The sequence below is a fragment of the Sinocyclocheilus anshuiensis genome, unplaced genomic scaffold (genome assembly GCF_001515605.1).
Source record: "Sinocyclocheilus anshuiensis isolate Anshui unplaced genomic scaffold, SAMN03320099.WGS_v1.1 scaffold68, whole genome shotgun sequence".
In the NCBI taxonomy this organism is placed as follows: Eukaryota; Metazoa; Chordata; class Actinopteri; order Cypriniformes; family Cyprinidae; genus Sinocyclocheilus; species Sinocyclocheilus anshuiensis.
Window position 1 is genome coordinate 1,982,970 of NW_015555741.1, and position 5,428 is coordinate 1,988,397.

The 5,428-nt window shown below is 37.6% G+C and overlaps 1 protein-coding gene across 1 annotated transcript in view; it reads right to left on the reverse strand.

Annotated features, from left to right (window-relative positions):
* The window catches only part of furinb (furin (paired basic amino acid cleaving enzyme) b), a 103,604-nt gene extending 99,326 nt beyond the window's left edge, over positions 1-4,278 (reverse strand). The window contains exon 1 of the mRNA XM_016466751.1: positions 3,779-4,278. The gene's annotated coding sequence lies outside the window, so the exon portion shown is untranslated. The remainder of the gene's footprint in view (positions 1-3,778) is intronic.
* Positions 4,279-5,428: the final 1,150 nt, after the last annotated feature.

The window sequence follows — 5,428 nt, forward strand, 5'->3', positions numbered from 1 at the left end:
TAGTGCTGGGCGGTATACCGGTTCATACCGAATACCGGTGTTTATTTTTGTTATGATATGAATTTTTCAAATACCACAATAAAAAGAGTATGCCGCTTAAACAATGTTCGGAACGTGACACTGTTTGAAAGAGGTCGTGAGGGAACAGCTGTATGTGTTACTAAGCGTGAAAGTTCCGAAACCGAAGCTGTAGAACTAATAGAACGTGATGACACAGAAGAACTCATCCACAATATCCACATTGACCACCACAAATATCATCAGACGATGCCGCGATTATAAATGAGAGTGACTCCTGGTTAACATTAAAAGGGGTCATGTGTAGTCACTATTTAGTGTGGTATTTTTTGACAATATTCACTCATCATGACAGTAAAATAGGTCATTCTAAGTCAATATACTGCAGTATTTCCTCTCTCAATCAGTAGAAAATATGGTTAACACCCGGTCATGCATGAAAAAAAAATACACCGTCATGTACCGTGAAACCGGTATAATTTTGGAAAATACCGTGATATAAATTTTTGGTCATACCGCCCAGCACTACCTACTATTTATTAAAAGCTTCTTTCTTTTCACCTTCTTATTTACAGCATTATCATAATAGGCTGTATATTACCTTATTGGGAGAAAACTGGTAGTTCTATGTGAAAAGAGACATTGAGCACCCCCTATATAGCCAAAATGGCATGATCCTCATTTCGTAACACCTCTGCGAAAAAACAACTGTGAGATTGGTAGTCGAATCAGACTTATCCTAATGAAGCATCGAATCTTCGACTATTCGGGGTCACCCCTAAATCATACTGTTACTTTTGATCAAACTAATGCATCATTGCTGGATAAAAGTACTAATTTCTTTAAGAAAAGTAGTATACTGACCTCAAACTGTGTGTGTGAGTGTACACTTACTTTTATAATACCCTTTTATAATGAATCCTGTTTTTACCAGAAGAACAATTTGGGAACAGCAGTTATGGTCAGGGAAAGACAGAAGGTGTTTTATACAAGGTTTGACACCATATACATTGGGATGATGACCATGTGGCTTGAGCATTGCACCATCCATCAGAGAAGCTCTCCGACACGGCAAGAGGGAGTCCCATGAGAGTTGAGCAGCTCCTTAGAGACAGCTCAGTTCTTGCTGACAGTGTAAGTAAGCTCAAAGCTTGGCTCAGGGCTTGATATATAACCCCCGACACCCTCTACAACAAAACAGAGCATGAACAATAAAGTCTGGCGTGTGCTTTCTAAGACAGCAAGCGTGCAAATTCATAGTATTTCCTTCTAAAGCAAAGGCGTGACCCACAAGGTCTAAGAATGGTGTTAAAATTATAGCGCCAACCTGCACAATGTCTTTTAAAACAAGGTTTAAAAACAACAGAATGCCATTAGCAAAACTATTCCACGGAGTATGACAGCTACAATACAGAGTTTAGCATTTAAATAGCAGCTCCTGGTAGGAAGAAGTGAGTATCTTGGTAAAAGGCCTGCTGAAGAAACAAACAAATCGTCACGTCTAAAATCTGCATTACAGAGCTCATTAAGGGCTGGCACAGAGCAGTGAGCTGGAGAGGAATGAGGAAAAAAACATGTGTGTCTTACTGATGGAACCTGCGAATGTAACACCTCCACAAGCACAGAACATGAGAGAGACAGTGAGGAAGAGAGAAAGAGAGATACTGTACCCATACGTTTCACTGTAACCGCAAAAGCAATGCCTGTCATATCTAAACCTAATCGATAGTTTAAACCAATTAATAGATTTCATTAAGCTCATTTTAAGAAGATTCAATCAATTAGCAGCTAAAATAAGTTTATAAGACAGGTAATGGAAAAGAGGTCAGCTCCCAGAAAATTATTTTCGGCCTCTTAGCCATTTTCAGCATTGTCAGATAACCGCCATTCATGTTAACCGTCTCCCGTATTCAATCTTCGCTTGTCTCAACAAGACTAATTTAATAATGCAGCCACTTGTGAAAGCTTCTTCTAATGGATTATAAACGTAGGAGGTAATGAAGGATTCACCTTTAGAATGCAGCACATGTAATATGTGACAGAAAGGCTGTTGATTTCAAGTCAACTGCTGTTCTGACATACGAACAGGGCTTGTGGCTTGTCTTTTCTTCTCTTTATTAGATCTGACAAGGTCTTTGTGCTATTTAGTGTGTTGGAAACAAGGCAGAAGATCACTTTTTTTCAGCTTACAAGCAGAACGTGGAACCAGGCCAGAGGGAATTCTGGTAATTGCGTTGCAACCGCAACATTGACCAGAAACGATGAAAATAATTGCTTATCAACAGCTTTCCAAGAACCGAAAAATTACAGAGCGCAATCACAAATTCCCAATGCTTCAGGAACAGGTCACGAAGCAAAAATGACATTCAAATTAATGTGAAGTCAGTCATGTAGAACTTCGGGATCTTTTTAGAGGTCGGCCATCAATCTTCATTCAAATGACTTATTTTTCATATTTAATGACTCTGAGCACCCGTTAAGGCCTGAATCAAATGGAAAGAAAGCTTATCTAGCTGTCTCCGAGGATCTCACCGATTGCATGCTTGCGAGAGGCGCCGTCCCAGGCGATGCTACTGTATGCTGGCTAGGAGGGCCAAATTTTTATAGCATGCTCTCTGGGGAAGAAAGAAGTAGAATTACTATGCCTTAATAACTCCTCATCAAACACAACTACAACTACTTGAGCTTTAATGATCCATGATGGCTCTGTGAGGGCAGGAACCAAAGTGATTAGTCACTCATTAGACAGGGAGAGAGCACACATATACGCTGTTTATCTCTACCTCTTTTTTCCTCTCTCTCTTGTCAAGATCAGAACAGAAGATGACCACACTGCCTCTTCAAAAAAGCCCTTTGGGTAAACTAGGTTTCAAAAGCAAACCTGCCAAAAGAATGAATGTTTCAAGACAAATCAAACGACATTTATCATATTTATATAATATAAATATAATGATTTATATTCTTTAAGGACCATCACACAGTCATCATATGAAATACGTGAGACAAAGTGTGTCGCAATAGTGCCTTTATGCTCGCTTTGAGTATATTTACTGCACTAAACACTATGAATTTTTATTTGGTTCAAGCAGAACGAAATCAGTCAGAGCAACAGAAACCATTCAATTACGCTGAAAACACTGGGCGTGCAATACGATAATGAATCTTTCGGAGGATTTGGAGTCAGTTTAGAAAATTGAAAATATTATTTTACTTTTTTTCTTTCGTGGAAAACAAAAGGAGGCGTGCGGCGGAATGACAGCCTCCAGTTAACGTTACTACTGTTCATTTTATTTGTATGGAAAACAGATGCAATGAAAGTGAACGGTGACCGGTGACTGTCATTCTGGCGAACATTCCTATTTGTGTTACTGTGTAAATAAAGCCATAAAGGTTTGGAACAACATTAGTAGGTTGAACGAATTTTTTTTTTTTTTTAGTGAAGTAACATTATCCCTTTAGGTCACATGTTTGATATTACAAAATAATACACCTATTAGGTTTCCTCAAACCAATGAGTGTAAAAGAAAAAAACTATACGGTCACTTTTTGTCATCTGTAAAAATGAGCGTAAACACAAATATGCTGTACAAATATTATGCAGAGCAAATTATATGAAACTGCTCTCAGAAGTTGGACTAAAACGTAAAAGCTTAATATGACAGGATAAAATAGTAAATAAAAACTTTCTTTTCTTTAACTTCGCCTCAGTTTTCCGTTCTATTTAAATTAAACAACGACAAACATACGAACTGTCATTTACCTCAGATATGAGACCGTTGACCCCTCCTCAAACACGAACTGAGCTGTCATTGCGCTTTACAGAGCCTCGGAATCCGGTAACGGGCTCACATTTCAGACTACAGCTCCGAAATGAACTCCGCTCACGACAGAAATGTAAAGTACATCCACTGAGAACCCGTTACGGAGTGTTCGAGCCGTTCCGCGAGACCCCCGCGAACTCAACTCAGCATCACGCGGCGAGAGCACGCAGATCGATGAAACTTTCAACGGCGCGCGCGTCTTCCTGTAGTCCTTTATCTTTAATTATTTATTAATCTTGTGTCTGCCAGTTTACATGGTTTACTTAATATTTAAATGTTTGCGAACAAAACCTCTGTGGTGTCACGTGCCATCGGTAGCGTCTTCTTTATTGTTCTACAGACATAACGGGCTCCGTAATACATCCGTACACAAATCCCTGGTAATCACAAATGGCCTACAATTCCCAGGAAGTACGTCATGGCATGCGCCTGTTTGGGGTCTGCGATTCGCGGGCTCCGTCTGCAGGATTCAAACACACGGTTCATAATTCAGATTTGACCTAATCACAGACCTCTTTCAAATACAGTACCAGTAGTAAATGCATATATATTTAATGTTCTTTTAACGTTCTTAAAGAAACAGTTCATCCAGAAATGAATATTCTGACCAATGTTGCAAGACTGGTCATGTTAGGAACTGTTCATTTTCAATGCATATGTACACAATGAAAGTGAATGGTGACTAATAAATAAATGATGACAGAATTTGCATTGCCGTGAATGAATCAGATTACAGTTGGATCCTTCTCAGTGTGGAGAGCCGAATGTAATCAGCATAATGTTTGCTTTGAAAGACATATATTAGATTTACAGTTTTGTCAATATTTTCACTCCGAAAGCAGCAGCATGCAGGTCACGAATGAAAACAGAATTTCCTTCAAGGATTCATCTTCACTGAACCAAGCTCCTGCAAAGCTGATTTTGTTTGTCCCTCCATCATTTTTATTTTATTGCCAAAGTATCACAAAAAAAGGCAGCACGGGTTCACATCTTACGCCTGCAGCTTCCTCAGATAATAAAAAATGAATGCTTTATTTACATCACACTTTCATTCTTGTTTAGGACTGAAGGGATGGATTTAAGGGGGAATACATTGTTTCATAAATAACTGTTCATAAATTATTTATACTCCATGGTGGAGTTTGTTTTATTGCTTTTCATTTATGCTAACTGTAACAGTAATAGAAATAGTATCTATACTGCAATAATGAGAATCACCATAAGAAATATAAAATCACTTTATTAATGCATTGACTTAACTAACAATGAGCAGTACATTTGTTACAATATTTATTAATCTTTGATAACGTTGATTTATTAAAATACTACAACTGATATGTGTTTGCTCATGTCCAAATAATGTAGGCTAAACACATTTTAATACTGTATTCAGTAATGTTTTTGTAAATGTTGAAATTAATTTTAACCCAGATGAATAAATGCTTTAGAAGTATTTTAATGGTTAGTTTATGTTAACTAATGTACAGTAGTGGAAACTTAATGTAATGTGTTAAACATCAGACACTAAAGTAATGAAAAACATACATATATATATATATATATATATATATATATACATATATATATAT